Here is a 16270-nt window from a genome sequence, read left to right on the forward strand (position 1 = left end):
TTAGAAATAAGAGAAAAATGTCTATAAAATTATGTGCAGTTCTGCCACACAAACAGGCAATAGGCCATGTGTCCCTTTAAGGAGGTCTGGTGGGATGAAAGCCAGACTCAGCCTTTCCAAACTTCAATATCTGTACCATCACCTGCAGTAAGCCCATCACCAGCACAAAAGATTCTATCCTAACCTGCCCTGGGGAGAGCAAACTTCCCACCCTGCCACCCACCAGAGGCCAAGGAACCAAGCAACTGCAGAAGATGAGATGGAAACGGATAGATTAAGTTCTCAAGTCACTTTGCAAAGCAAGCAAGACCGGACCTCACCTGCCAAAAGTAATCAAGCACATGAAAGAAGAGCTTAAGGGACTGTTCTGGCCAAATGTTGCCATCCACCCCTTTAGAGTAGTGGGGCAATCATTTTGATTCCAAATCTTCATCTCTAAGATACTGGCCAGTAAGGAAGGGCCCAACCCTCCCTCCCTCCCTCCCTCCCTTCCTCTCTCCCTCCCTTCTTTCCTCTCTCCCTCCCTCCCTCCCTCCCTTCCTCTCTCCCTCCCTTCTTTCCTCCCTCCCTCCCTCCCTTCCTCTCTCCCTCCCTTCTTTCCTCCCTCCCTCCCTCCCTTCCTCCTTCCCTCCCTCCCTCTCTTCCTCCTTGACTTCCAGGCACTGATTTAGGGCCTGGAGGTCCAGGAGGCCATAACACACACTCTGAAGCAGGTCAGAAAATGTGGTGGCTGAGTTCTTGATGACTCTGGGCATGTTCCAAGGGTCACAGGGGCTCTTTTCAGAGAAGATCCCCACTAGTCATTTTAAACTTGGTCAGGCAGGACCAGGAAAAGTCTTCTGGTTCAGAAACAGGCAAAATGCAGATATGCTGATTAAAAGAGGCCCTCCCCCCAAGGGACCTTTAGGCGATATGAATTCATAGTGATGTGGCTGATGCAAGAGAAACAGAGTCCTGGGTGAACACCGACAATGCACTAGGCACTGGAGACACATTCCGAAATGAGCGACATTCATGCATTAATTCAACAAACATTTATTAAGCTCCTACTATGTTCCCACCATAATATTAGGAACTGAGTTCAAAGTAGTAAACCCAGTGGGAAAAGGGGCATTTTTCCTGCTCTCATGTTCCCAGAGATGGAGAAGAGTAAATGGACCTTTGAAACAGGAGTGGGAAATCCAACAGGAACAGCCTGCAAGGGCTGACTGAGATGAGTCTCAGGATGAATATTTATGAGCTCAGCAAAAACCTTGTTAAATAGATGAATGAACAGGAGGGATAGGGACCTCCAAGCAGAAGGAGTATCGAGTGTAAAAGCAAAAGCACAGGCAAGACCATCAAAATTGTCAACAAGGAAGTAACTTGGCATGGCTAGTATGTGCAACAATAGTGAGGTCGTGACAAGAGTAAGGAAGGAGGTTTGGCATTTTTTGAGTGTTTCCCATGTGCTTCGCACTGTTGAAAGGGCTTTAAGTGCATTACTTCACCAAAAATGCACAGCATTATTAGCCCCACTGTACAGATGGGGAAACTGAGGTATAGAGAAGCTAAGAATTTTCCCAAAGTCACCCGGCCCACAAGTGTCAGAGCTTGGATTCAAACCAATGCCAGAGTCTTCACTCTTCACCTCTAGATCTTGGAGAGGGCTTGGCACTTTGCAGGACAGCTTCCGGATTCAGCCTCACTGCTCAGGAAGAGGCCAGTAAAGGATGCCACACAGTCTTTGCGCTTGAACTTCTCACACTCTACAAGGAGAGGCAGGCGTGCAGAGGCCCAGGAGTCTACACAGGCCTTGACAAGTGCTGGGCCACAGGCACAGAGAGGCATGTCTAGGCTTCTGCTCCAGGGTGAAGGCAGGTCGAACAATGACTGATGGATGGAGGCTTCACGGAGCTGATGTCATGTGAGCCGAATCTGGAGGGAAGAGAGGGAATTCAGGCAGGTGTCACAGTATATAAAGGCACAAAGGCTGGAAAGTGCAGATGTCTGAGGCAGCTGCCCTGGAGCAGCCTGCAGCAGCGGGGCTAGGAGTGGCAGGAAAAGCATCTTTTCCCCTTGGAGCTTGTCTGTGGCCCTAGGTCCAGGGTGCAGGCATTGGAGGAGCAGTAGCCAGAGGTTTACTCAAATGCTGGAGAGGGAGGCCCTGCAGTGCTAAAGATGATGGTGGAAATAAAACTCATGCAAGAAACCACTACATACACTCTGGGAGTTTTCAAAGTGCTTGACAGCTGTTGAGCTGAGCACCTGGGCCTCTAAAGGGGTAAAGGCTGCTGGCAAAACAAGGGCTGATGGACACAAGAAATGTTTATTTCCCCTACTCTTTTTTCAGTTTTTAAAGAGAAAAGAGTCACATGACACTGGCTAATATGAGAAAGCCCACTGAAAGTACCTGAACCAGAGAAAAGGCAAGAGATGAAGCGGGAAATGACCTGTGATCAAATTCTAGCCTGTCCCTGACCAGCTGTCGGCTCCTTCTAGAGAAGACTACATTTCCCAGCCTCCCTTGCAGTTAGTTTGAGGCCATGTGATGGAGTTTTGTCCAATGAAGTATGAGCAAGGTAAAGCCCCTGCCAGGTCTAGCCCTTTAAAACATCCCATGTGACCCTTTGCTTTCTTTTCCCTGCCACAGTGACTTTGGATGTCCATATGCTCCAAACGGTGCACAGATGAAGAAGAAACATGTAACCCCAGTAGGACTGTGACCTGAGCAAGAAATACCTTGGATTGGATAATTTACTGATGCTTTAGGGTTCCTGTCATCTCACAGTGCTTCTCCAGGGGTTCTAATAGCATGGTCCACAGACCTGCGGCATCAGCTTCACCAGAGAACTTGTCAGAAATGCAAATGATCCAGCCCCACCCTTATGAATCTGAAGCTCTGTACACAGCGCCCAGGAATTGTCTTCAGGTAATTGTGATGCAGCTCAAGTTTGAGAACCACTGGCTTACTCCAATATGCTACTGTGCGGCCTTTGTCTTTGCAGCCTCAGTCACCCGCTTTGTCAAACGGGGGGGAACACCTCCCCTTGCTGGGTTCATGGAAGGGTTCAGTGATACTGCGTCACATGATGGATCTAAGAATCTAGCTCAGCCCACACATGGTCAATGTGTAGCCCGGGACCAGACGCCTTGGGAGAGCCAGAGAAATGGAAGATGGGACTCTGGCCTTGTGTGAGAAGCCACCTCAGTGATCCTGCCCCACCAGGATTCAAGCCCTTGTCTAGTCCCCTCCAGTGTGTGGGCTGGACCTGGTGACTCACAGCTGATGCAGAGAATATGCTACAGCCATGCTCCCTTCAGGACCCAAGGGGAGAATTCTTTGCTTCTTACAGCTGCTGGGGGCTCCTGGCATTCCTTGGCCATGGCCACGTTTCTCTAGTTTCTGCCTCTGTCTTCACATGGCCTGCTCCCCCCTCTGCTCTCCTGCTCTGACTCTTGTGAGGACACTTGTCATTGGATTTAGGGCCACCCAGGTAATCCAGGATGATCTCATCTGAAGATCCTTAATGCAATTACATTTGCAAAAACCCCGTTTTCCAAATGAGCTCACCTTCCCTGGTTCAGGGATGGGGACGACTTTGAGCACCTTTTCAAAGGTGGGAGCGGGGGACAACAATTCAACACACAATACTACACAAAGACAGGAACAGGTCTTGTTCAACATTAAATTCCCCTGACCAAGGCACCTAAGGTAGCTCTTCACACAAAGTAGGAATTTGACACAAGTATGTTAAACAGAAAGGCAGCAGAGCATAGGATTTAAGTGACCAGCTTTAGAATTAGCTAAACCTCTACTCATACCTCAGCCACTCACAAATGAGGTGACGTTAGGCAAATTACTTAAGCCTCTCTGGACCTCGGTTTCCTCCTGTGAGCATTTTAATAACACCTATCTCGTGGGGTTATTACAAGTAGTAAGTGCAAAGCGCCTACCCATATCTGGCACTGGTAAGGAAGCCAAGGGCAGACTCAGTACCTGGCATGCAAGGAGTGCTCAGTAAAGGCTGGCTCTTCTGACTAGCACGTTGATTGTTGGGAGTTGCTGTGCTTCCTACTCTCACAAACCCTCCCAGCCTCTTGCTGTGACGGCCACAGGGGCCCCTTCCCTGGCTTAGCGTCCCTGGGCACCCAGAAGCCCTTCTTTGAGACAGCTGTGGACAAATATCCCAGCCCGGCCCTCCTACGGCAGGCCCCTTCTTTTCCCACCGCCTGGCTCTCCTCCTCCAAGGATGCCTCCCAGAGCAGGGCTGGCAACAGGCTCAGCCGGGCCCCTCATTGTTATTCCTGGCACGAGGTAATCCTGCCAGCATCATCGGAGGCCCATAAAAATACCCGCAGTTTGTCTTTCATCAGAGTGGCTCAAAGCCCCATGGCGTCCTCTGAGATGGTGCTCCCAACTGTGTTCTGGGAGTGGCTATTTCCCAGGATGGTCTGGTATGTGTAAGACGGAGTGAGCGTGTGTGAACTGAAATAACCCAGCCCAGGCACTGGCTTGAGAACCACACCCCTCCAGCCTGCCAGGGGGACACAAGGCTTCTCCCTGGGATGTTCTGGAAGTCACACACAAGTGGTTCTGCATTTCCACTGCGTTAGTGAGTAGCTGTGTGACTCTGGGCATTTCACGTAACTTCTCTGTGCTTCCATTTCTCCCTCTCTAAAACAAAGCAGATGTAATAACGTCTACTTTGCAGGGTTGCTGGGGAGTCTAACAGGAATAGTACAGGTACAGGCTGGAAGAAAATATCTGCAGCACATATAACGGACAAACGACTTGTATCTAGAATTGTTAAGAACTCCTGCAACTCAATAATAAGACGAACAAACCCCTTCCCCAATGCAGAAAAGATTTAAACTTAAGACATTTCACAAAGGAAGATATAGACAATAAGTACAAGAAAAGGTGCCCAATGCCATTAATCATCAGGAAAATGCAAATTATAACAACGAGACATCAATTTACCCCCACTAAAATGGTCAAAATGAAAAAGACTGTTAACACTAAGTACTGGTGAGGATGTGGAGCCATTGGAACTCACACCCGTGGTAGGAGTAAAAAAATAAATTAAATAACCACTTGGAAAAAACAGTGTGGCAGTTGCTCATAAAGTTAAAAATACTCTTAGCACATAACCTAACTGTTCCACTCCTAGGTATTTCCCCAAGACATACGTCTAGAAAAAGGCTTGAGCGTGAAAGTGCAAAGCAGGCTTATTCGTAATCACCAAATGGCAAAAACAACCCAAATGGCCATCAGTAGATAAAAGGATAAACAGAGTTCAGTATATCCAGACAACAAGCTACCAGCAATACAAAGGAACAGCTATGGTATTGCCTAGATGAATACCATAAACACTCCACAGAGGAGGAGAAGCCAGATGGTAAAACGCAAAACTTCCATTCATAAGTTCTAGAACGGAGAACTGAACCTGGGGTAACAGAAATGAGAGCCGCCGTTGCCTCCGTGTGCGGGTAGGGTAGGAGGGTGAGTGGAAAGAGACACGAGGAACTTTCTGCGGTAATGAAAATGTCCTGCATTCCTGTTTTAGGGTGACGGGTGCACAAGGGTACACATTTGTCCAAACCCAACTCTGTACTGAAGATCTTTGCAATGTGCTCTGTGTGGACTGTATTTCCACAGGAAAGATTGAAAAGGGACCACCGTGTGTGTGCAGAACGCACAGCAAAGGGCAAAACTTAGAGGCAGAAGAGTCAAGTTAACTACCGTCAGAAAATGGTAAAAGCAAGTCAAAAGCATGTAAATTATTCAGCTCCATGGTGGCAGTTCAAAGTGCTAATCTGGACATCTCTGAGAGGTGGCAAAACTCACCGAAGGGAACCACCCTAAAGCTGGGTCTTCTGTGCCCTGCTCCCACCCTACCCACTTTCTCCTGTAACCAGAGGAACAGAAAAGGTGTGACTAGCTGGATGGAGAGGCTGTTCCTAGGAGAGGGTGACAGGCTTACTAAACTACAAAGCTACACGGATGCCTCTGTGGGGCCGAAGCCCAACTGCTACACCTGTGGGTTTTAACAATGCCCTACGTGGCCGTGGACATGACACTGGCCTGGCTGTTCATGAGATAAGAAAATTGGCTGAGGCCCACTGACCCCTAAACTCTCATCCTACCCAGGCCACCTTTCCCCTTACGGGCCCCCACCTGGAGGGCTCCTCCTGCACCCCTCACTGGTTCTAGGATGTTCCATCTGCGTGATTTGCTGTGGCCTGCACAGAAGCATGGAGATGTTGCTCCCAGCAGAGAGCACTGGCTGTTCCCCTCTCTCTGGGGCCTCTCAGTGGTCGCGGATCTGCAGTGGTCCCGGGATTGGCCTGGAGTCGCTGCTCACTCTGCCCCCAAGGAGCCTCGTCCATTACACGTGAGACTGGACAAGAGCTCCCACTCCGTGGTTCTGAGGTTCTGCCGTGTGTGGCCTGAGTCTTCTCCCACGAGCCCTGAGGGCAGCAGCGCAGAGGGGCACAGCCTGCTCCAGCCCTGCAGGCACACAGAGGCCTGCATTTGTAAGTAAAGTAACTGCCTCCATGTCTTTTAAATAAAGCACTCTGCTCTGGAGCATTCTAGCAACAGAAGGAGGAAAAAATAAGATGTCCCTACCATCCACTACCAAAGATGGCTACTGGTTGGGAAACAGCCCACATTTTTTATGCAAATCATCCAAAGGCCTTCAGAGGCCTGGGGAGGCCATCTCTGTGGGAGGTGGCAGAAAGGCCACCTTTCTGGCCTTCATCAAAAGACTGGTTCAAAGAGGAAGAAAAACAGCTTTTAATGTTATTCCACAATCTCTGTCTTGATCTGTTGCAGGGCTTTTTATTTGCTATTTAATGCCGTGCTCCCTTGGGCACAGGGATGCTTGCAGGTGAGCACAGCCCCTCACAGAAACCCGAGGTCTGACCCCATGCCCCTGCCCCCTCCCATGCCTGTGCCCAGGTGCCCACCAGAAGTAGGAGGTAGAGGCTAGTTGCGGTGAGAACAGGGGAGGGGGACACCAGAAATCCATTAAGGAAGGCATAAAGGTGACCAGAGGCAGGACTTTATTACAAAGCACAAATTCAAAGATAAAATTGACTTTCAAAATGGCTGTCGGAGACCATTAAACCCCAAGCATGGCCTCCCCACCCCTTCGCATTTCTGCCAGCCAACGTGGGTTCAGGGCCGTCACCAAGTTACGTACGCTTCCCCATCTATAAAATGAGGGTTGTGATAGAACCCCCTGCGCCAGACTGATTTGAGAATTAGATGACCTGCTCATATTTGCTAACTCTTATGTAGGACTTGCTACATGCCCCACACTATTTTATGTGCTTTATAAATATAAACTCACTCAACCCTCAAAACAAGCTGGTAGGCAGGTGGGTACTGTTCCCACTTTACAAAAGGAGACACTGAGGAGCAGAGAGGTAAAGCAACATGTCCAAGTCCACAGAGCAGGTAAGTGGGTAGGCGGTGGCACCAAAATTGGAACACATCCACCCAGCTCCAAAGTCTGTGCTTCTGGGCCATGACTGTACCATTCAAGGCCCCCACAGGGTGAACAATGGTTATTGTTTCACTTGGTGAGCCTCACAATGAGCCACAGGTGGGATTCACACTCATTTGAGATCATTTCAGAGAGGAGAACATAGAAGCTCAGCAAGGTTAAGAAACTTGCCCCAGGGACCCCAGTGGGACTGACTCCAGGAAAGGAGAGGATGTGGGCTGAGGGGATGAGGAGATGGTGAATATAGGGCCTCTGACAGAAGGCACCAGAGCGGACGCCTTCCGGGAAGCCCACGGGCTCTAGATACACTGGAAGACTTGAGTCTGAGAGGTTAGAAAGCATTAGTGGTCGTAGTCGCAGGATGTTAACATCTTAGGTCATCAGGGAGCTCATCTAATCTGAGTCCTGATTTTATGGTTGGGGAAATTGAGGTTGGAGAAGTGGCTTAACTGATGTGTCAGAGTCAGAAAGCACCATCCCAAGAGCGGAGGACGCCCTGGCCAGAGTGCTTGCCAGGTTTGTGCAGCGTCCTGAGCACACACCAATGGTACCGGGTCCATGAACCCAACAGTCCAAACCTTTCCCAAAGGGCTCCAGAGAACCAGTGACTTAGGAACCCTGGGCATGGCCGAATCCTTATGAAATCAAGCCCCTTGCTACTCGTAAGGCAGTTTCTAGTTAGGGTACTTCAGTTACAAGATTTAGGGGGGAAAGAACTCTGTCTTTGAAGTCAGGCAGACTAGATTTGATAAGGGCTCTACCACTTACTGGCTGTGTGATCTTAGACAAAGACTTAACCCTCTGAGGTTTAGCTTCCTCACCACTCCAATGGCTCTGAAGTAAGATCAGCTCACAGGGAATGTAGGTTTCTGGAACAGATTAAATGAAAAGAGAGCCCCGGAGTCTAAAACTGCCTGGTGGAAAAGCTGGCACATAGTAGGTGGTCAATAAAGGCTGTTCGGAGTCCATCAGAGGACAAACCCACATACTATATGAAAAACCCAAGACAAGACTGGGGGGGTGCGGTCCTGGTGACTAGAGAGAGACAGGGAGGGAAACTTGAGGAGGAGGGTACGTGTGAGGGAACTTACATGTGTGGAGTTTTTTTTTTTTTTTTTTTTTTCCCTACTTAAGGTCTTGCTCACCACTTGAGAAAACTCATTTCTGGTTCATGTTCTTAACAAGAAAACACATTGAGGCTAAACAGTAAGAATGGACCAAACTTGGAAAGTCCTCACGGGTCCATATGTCTCTCTTGTATGAACTGTAACTCAGGGTGACATGGTTGAGCACTTGATTTGACTAACAGCACTTTGAGGATTTCCAGGGGAAGCGCCCAGGGCAACCTTCTGACTGGGGGTCTTATGACACAGGCAGACTGAAATAAAGAAAATCGGTGAGTCCTGAAGATTCTCCTTGGACGGCCATGCGCCCATCCAACAAATATTTATTCTTTACCCAACGTGGGTGCTCTGTTAGTGACCAAGGACACATCATAAACAAGCTGGACATGGCAGAGGACTTGAACTCTATCAGGGAAGCTTTCCACATAGAATCACGCCCAGTGGTAAGCACTGGGTAAAGAAGTAGCAAAAGGAGCCACGGTGTATAACTAGGGGACCTGGTAACTAAGGGACCTAGTTAGGACTGGAAGTCTAGGAAGCTCTTCAAGGAGGTGGCATTTAGGGTGAGAATTAAAGGATGAAAGGTGGATATAGGAGTTTCCTGGGGCTGCTATAATAAAGTACTACACTGGGTGGCTTCAAACGCGGGGCTTTCTTCTCTCACAGTCTGAAGCCTGTAGGGATATATCCTTCCTTGTCTCCTCTAGTCTCTGGTGGTGTGCCAGCAACCTTGGGCAGTCCGTGGTCTGTGGAAACTTCGCTCTAATCTGTGCCTCCATCTTCTCATGCCTTTTGCCCTTTTTCCTAAGGATACCAGTCATTGGATTTGAAGCCACCTTAATCTCAGATGCCCTCATCTAAACCAGATTACGTCTGCAAAGGCCCTATTTCCAAATAAGGTCAATTCACAGGTACCACAGGTTAGGACTTGACATGTCTTTTGTAGGGGGGTGGGGGCGAACCCAATTCTATGCATTACAGGGAGCAACACAGGTGAGTGAGCAGCCAGCAAAGCCTTAAGCTGGAGATGGAGCTAGATGGGCAGGAGATGGTATCTTCCGGGACACAAAGAAGCCAGCATGTCTAGAGGTGGGTCGGGGGGGGGGGGGGGCGGGAAGTGGGCCACGCTCACCCAGGAGAAAGGGAGGAGCTACTGAGGAACTTGCCAGCTCCTCACTCTCCAAGAAAGGCCTGCCTTTCTTGCTCCATTGGTGTGGGGGGGTAGATCACAAAAAGGTTATAGATGGGCAGAGAGTAGTGGCCGTGGGCGTGTTCATAGTCTGATGCAACTCGCTGGTGACCTGCCTGCCCCTCTGGAGAACCAGAAGTGAGGTAGACATTGCCTGGCAATGATGTACTCTCTGCTCTGGGAATCCAGATGCTAAATGTGTCCTATTTACTACAGAGTTGCTGCCTGAATGCCTCCTGACAGGTGGCAGGAAAACCAGAAAGTATCCTCCTTCACAAAAAATATGGCACCTGAGCTGTATATACAAAACAGACTGTGGTCTTTGAGAGATATGTGAGCTACATAAACACAGACTTTATATATCTTGATATATATACTATATATATATATATATATAATATACCTATATATGCTTGAAATCTTAAAATATATATATATTTTATCACGATATGTTGGGTTGGCCAAAAAAATTCATTTAGTTTTTTCCGTAAGGTGGCTCTAGTAGCACTTAGTTGTCTTTAACTTCATTTGAAACAATTTTGTTAGATTGCATTGTGACGGCTGTCATATCAGCGTGCATTTAAAAAAAAAACATCAAAATTGCTGAATTTTTGTGTAGCTATTTTAGTATTGAAAATGAAAGAAAATATGCAACATTTTCAACATATTATGCTTTATTATTTCAAGAAAGGTAAAAATGCAACTGAAACGCAAAGAAAGATCTGTACTGTGTGTGGAGAAGGTGCTGTGACTGGTCAAACGTGTCAAGAGTGGTTTGCGAAGTTTCGTGCTGGAGATTTCTCGCTGGATGATGCTCTATGGTCGGGTAGACCTGTTGAAGTTGATAGCAATCAAATCAAGATATTAATTGAGAAAAATCAATGTTTTACCATGTGGGAGATAGCTAACATATTCCAAATATACAAATCAATAAAGTTACTGGTGAAAATAAGAAAATGTGTCTTTGATTTTATGGAAAAAAACATATGGACTTTTTGGCCAACCTAATTTGTATATATACAAACACACACACACACACACACACACGGCATATTCGAACACAGGCTGTCTTTGGTTTGAGGTCATTCATTCATTCATTCATTCCACAAATATTTCTGGAATGCCAGGTGCTGTTGGAGCCTAAGACAAAAATCTCTGCCCTGCTGGAGTTGGCTTTCTACTAGGATGGGGGGAGCTAATGGATCAACTCAAACAATTGTTAAGGAACATTAAAAGGTGCCAAGAACAAGAGAGGAAAATAAAGGCAGGAGAGAGAAGGGGTGCCACAGAATGTGGGGGAAGCTAAATGCTAAATGTGGTGGCCAGGGAAGGCCTCACTGAGATGGCAATACCTGAGCAGAGACTTGGGAAAGGTGGGGGAGTGGGCAGTGAGGACAGAGTCCAGCAGGTACCGAGCTGCCTAGAGGATCTGAGAGGTGACAGAGCCGGATGATGGGGCACGCTCAGCGAGATGGAAAGAACGTGGACGTGATCGGGGTGGCAGAGCTGGACCCCGTGGGCCTCGCAGTGTCACAAGGCCAGGGGTTCTGAAGCAGAGGTGTGATGTGCTCTGGCTTCCATTTCAAAGGGTTGCCCTGGCTGTTGTTTTGAGAACAGATTATAGAGGGGCAAAGGCAAGTGCAGGGAGACCAGTCTAGGGCTGTTGCAATAACGCAAGCAAGAAACGCTGGTGGCTTGGACCAAGGTCGGGGCAGTGGGTGGTGAGAGAAGGTGATATTCTGGATATATTTTGCCGGTGGATAGAATATGATGGGTGAACAATAGGAGTCCAAGGTTGACTGACTCCAAGGTTGTAGACTGAGCGCCTGAAAAGATGAGGTTTCCATGAAGAAAGATGGAGAAGACAAAAAATGGGGAGGTTTGGAGGGAGAGCAGATGGGTATGGTAATGGTTAGACACCTGACTGGAGATGAGGTGGAGCAGCTGCATGCACCAGTCCGGATGGAGGCCTTGGAGGAGAGGACATTTGGGAGATGTGGTGTGAAGAGGACATTACATCCCTAAGATCAAAGGAACTCTCAAAGAACTTGTGCAAATAAGGAGAGGAGATGTACATACAAATTGAGGCCTCAAGGCAAATTCTATGACTCTAAAATTTAGGGCCAGGAGGAGGAAAAACAGGCAAAGGGGCCCGAGAGATGTGGCCAAGGGGAGAGGAGGCAAGAATGGAGAGTGGGGTCTGGGAAGCCAAGTGAGGGAAGTGTTTCCAGGAGGATTTATTAACTGTCAAAGGCAGTTTACGGCCAAGTCAAAAAACAAAAACAAAACTTCGAACAACCACTGGAAGGCGCTTACATTTTGAAAATGAGGACAAGGAGTCTCCTGACACGTGTGAATTTTCTGTTCTTGCCTCTTGCACCAGACACAATAATTATTTGGTTATCTTAAATGTGAATCTAATTTCAGTTCTTGTCTGTCCTTCCCACTACATTGTGCATTCAGTGGTGTTATAGGTGCAATTGTGTTCACTCAAATTCCTATGTCGAAGCCCCAGTGTCCCAGTATCTCAGAATGGGACCTTATTTAGAGATAAGGTCTCTAAAGAGGTGATTAACTGAAAATGAGATCATTAGGGTGGGGCCCTGATCCACAGCAAGAGAGACACTGGGGATTTAACAACACAGGGAAAAAGCTATGTGGAAATGCAGCCATCTTCAAGTCCAAGAGAGAGTCCTCAGGGGAAGCCAAACCTGCCCACACCTACACAGATCTTGGCCTGCTAGGCTCCAGACTGTGAACAAATAAAAAAAATTTTAAGCCACCTAGTCTGTGGCATTTTGTAGTGGCAGCCCTAGCAAACTAATACAACTGAAAAAAAAAATATATATATATGATTCTTGTCTTTGCACCTCTGGTACTTAGCACAAATCATGGCCCCGAAAATCTTGGCTTCAGACATATAGTGATGTGGTAGCTGTGTTCCTTAATTAGGTCTGGCTGCCAAACAAGACAGAAATGTAGTTTTCTCATGTACATAAAGTCTGCAGGGAGGGAGTTCAGGACTAGCAGGGAACCCCCTAGCTTCCCGAATCCTTCAGTCTAGTTGCTCTACATTCTACTTCATGGTTCAAGATAGCAGCTCAAGTGCCAGCTCACCATTCTACCTTCTAGCTTGCAGAACAAAGGAGGGGTGCTGCTCCCTCCCTTGCTCCCTCGCCTTAAGAATTCTTCAAAGAACACATTCAGCACACTTGTGCTTATAGTCCATAGATGAGAAACTAGTCACATGGCTTAACTTAGCTGCAAGGGGGGCTGGGAAATTTAGTCTTTATATCGGGCAGTCATGCAACCAGTGAAAAATTGGGGGTTTCATTATTAAAGATAAAAGAAAAATGTAACCCTTCCTGGTACTCTTCCATGGGTTCTCCCAGTAGAGAGTTATAATCAACGGTCTCTGGCATTACAGTACAACTGACCTTTCCGAGGAGCCCCTTAGCGCAGTGTCCCTAGAGAGCTGGATGGAAACCCCTACTCTAGACTCCAGGAAAGTGGAGTTTACTCTGCAAGCGTGATGTGCCACCTCCAGAGGTCCCCACTAGGAGCAACAGCAGGTAGGAGGAAACGGTAAAGCAAAAATGGTCTTTGCAGTCTTCCTAAGGGGTGCTGAGCCACAAAAAAAAAAGAAAGAAAGAAAGAAAGAAATGTGTGTGAAGCAGGGAGAATGTTGAGATAAAGCCTCTCTTGTACCAGAGATGAGGTGTGACAGGACCTGTCCTGGGATCAATGGGCCACATCACCAGCCTGATGCTGAGAGATGGAGAGATGTTCAGGAAGGTGGGGAGAACCCCTCTCTAGCTGGACATCCTTCTTGAGAGATCTGCCTCCCTCCTACCCATGTCTGGACCCGACCGTTGGCAGGCAGGGACTGCTGTAGCTCTCCAGGCCTGAGGGAAGGTCGGTTGTAACTGCTTTTGGGGGCATCGGCCATGGAGGGTCAGGAAAGCATACTTCCTCAAGCTGGGACATGTCAGTGCCACCAGGGTTACACTGCAGAGGCATTCCTGGGACAGCAGACATGGTGCCTCACCAAAACTGCAGAGCACACTTCTAGGAGGTGAGTAAACACACCAGGTTACTATGAGGACCCTGGAAGGAAACAGGCTGGTAGTTGAGGCACAAAGAGCTCTAGCCTTGGGGAGCAACTTATTGTAAGTCCTCATCCCACATCTTTTCCTATCTGGGTGACCTTGGGCAGGGCACCTCCCCTTGCTGCATCTCAATCTCCTCTAATGATGAAAATGACAAGACTGAATGGAACTATACCTGAGCTACTGACCAGCTCCAGGGTTCCAACTTCAGCTCTAGGTGATTCTGAGTTACAACCACTGCAGACTAGGAAGGAATCCTTTAGCAAAGGTGTCCAAACTTTTGGCATCTCTGTGCCACACCGGAAGAAGAAGAGTTATCTCGGGCTATACATTAAGTACACTACAACACGTAATCACACAAAAATCCCATAATCTTTAAAGTAAATTTAAGATTTTGTGTTGGGCCACATTCACAGCCATCCTGGGCTGCATGTGGCCCATGGGCCACAGGTGGGACACCCTTGCTTTAAGGGAAGGAACACACCTATGAATCCTTCCTGAAAGCCCTGGATCGCTATGCTAGTCCCTCTTTCTTTTCTCTGCCCCATTCTACCAGGGCCCTTGGCCTTGTTGTTCGTCCACTGCTCTGAAATAAACCTTACCTTCTCCTGTTCCCAAGTCTCAACGGCTTCAGTGATCACCTCCCAACTCAGAGATCAATACCACCCAGCAGCCAGAGTGACCTTAAAATGTGAATTACCCACAAAATACCTCTGTGACAGTCCAGTGCTCTTAGAGTAAAACCAGCTCCCTACCGGAACCCACAAACCGGTATCACCTGGCTTTTGCCAAGCCCCCAGCTTCACAGAAGGCAGCTCGCTCCCGCCTCACTACCTGTGGTCACACCTGCCTTCTTAAAGCTTCTCCACTAAGCCAAAGTGTTTCGCATCTCAGGGCCTTTGTCTGATCATCTGCCGCGTTCTCCCTGCAGCTGCCCTTTCAGGTCTTTATCTTGACCATCACCTTTGCAAAGAGGGCTTTGCTGGACGCCCCTTCTCAAGTGTGTCTCCATCTCCTGGCTGGCCTTGACCTAGAGGCCTCCTACACACCCTCAATTCCAAAGTGCCCTTAAAAAGCATCCTTCCTCAGAAAGAGCACACAACTCTGAATCATTGGGGAAACACGAGCAAGGGAACCGAGGGGCGCCGCATGCAGTGCCCAGGAGAGCAGGAGGCTCAGGGAGACAGCTCTGGTGGGGGCCAGTCCCTGCTGATGAGCTGCATGACCCTGGGCGGATCACTTCATCTCAGAGCTGCAGTGGCCTTGTTTGTAAAATGGTGACGGGGAGCCAGCAGGAGACATTTTCACACTGAAAATGGCCTATCTTCCCCCTATACACAGTGATTTCCAGCCGGGGCAGAGGGGCCACCACCGGAAGGGCAGGTTCTATGTGCCCCTGCATCAGGCCTGTTGATGTCGGAGAACGCCACCCCCTACTCCCTGGCCCTGACAGTTGCACTTCCCCTAGTTTCCAGGCCTGCGGGGCTGTTCTTTGTGCTGTTCTAAACCCAGGGCTGCTCTGCTCCTCCCAGGATGCGAGTGTCTCAGCCTCAGCCCTGGGGCTACAGAGGGGTGAAGGCTCAGGACCTGCAGCTGACTGCACCCCTCCCCCACCCTTGTTATGCACCAGGAGTCTAATTCTTTATTGGAGGGGCTGGAGAAGACAGAGAGGAGAGGGGGCACTGGGACTGCCCCAGGAAGGGAGGCCCCAGTAGCCCAAAGAGGGTATAAACTCAGGGCCAGTGCACAGAGAATTATCCCAGATGGACCAGGGTTTCAGGCCCCACGGTGGGGCAGAAAGAGAGAAAGATACCACCGTCCTGCCAGTAACCCCGTAGGAGATGACCCAGTGGAGGTGGGGTGGGAGGAGGCTGGGCAGCAAGACACCTGGTCGCTGGCTGTGGGTCAGAGGAGGGAAACAACTAATGGGGGCTGGGGAATGGGCAGTATTTCTGACGCGCATCCCCACGATGAGGGCCCCAGAATGGGACAGCGCAGGGGCGAGTCCAACAGCTTGAGCAGGGCCACATCCAGAGGCAGAGTGGCGCCTGGTCATGAAGCCAGGTCGCTTGAGTGTGTGTCCTGGCTCTGCCCCTCCTTAGATGCTCAGGCGAGCAAGTTGCCCCCCCTGCCCTCAGCGCCCCATCTCTACTGGGGGTGGGTGATCACACCTGCTTCAGCGTAGATAGGAGAAAGGAAACGAGTCTGTGTGCTCACAGCCTTAGGTGGCACCGGGCCCACACAGCGGGCACCACTGGCTATTACTTGGAGGACGATCTGGACCAGGAGTTGGCGAACCTTTTCTATAAAGGACAGAGGCTCAGCTAGCCATATGGTCTCTACTGCATATTC

At 48.9% G+C, this 16270-nt stretch overlaps 1 long non-coding RNA gene across 2 annotated transcripts in view; it reads right to left on the reverse strand.

Annotated features, from left to right (window-relative positions):
* Positions 1–1019: 1019 nt before the first annotated feature.
* Positions 1020–16270, reverse strand: part of LOC112315356 (uncharacterized) — a 222630-nt gene continuing 207379 nt past the window's right edge. For both annotated transcript variants that reach the window (XR_006652845.3, XR_008427527.1), the window contains one exon: positions 1020–1917. This is a non-coding gene — a long non-coding RNA (uncharacterized lncRNA). The remainder of the gene's footprint in view (positions 1918–16270) is intronic.

Source organism: Desmodus rotundus, chromosome 8, assembly GCF_022682495.2.
Source record: "Desmodus rotundus isolate HL8 chromosome 8, HLdesRot8A.1, whole genome shotgun sequence".
Classification (NCBI taxonomy): domain Eukaryota; kingdom Metazoa; phylum Chordata; class Mammalia; order Chiroptera; family Phyllostomidae; genus Desmodus; species Desmodus rotundus.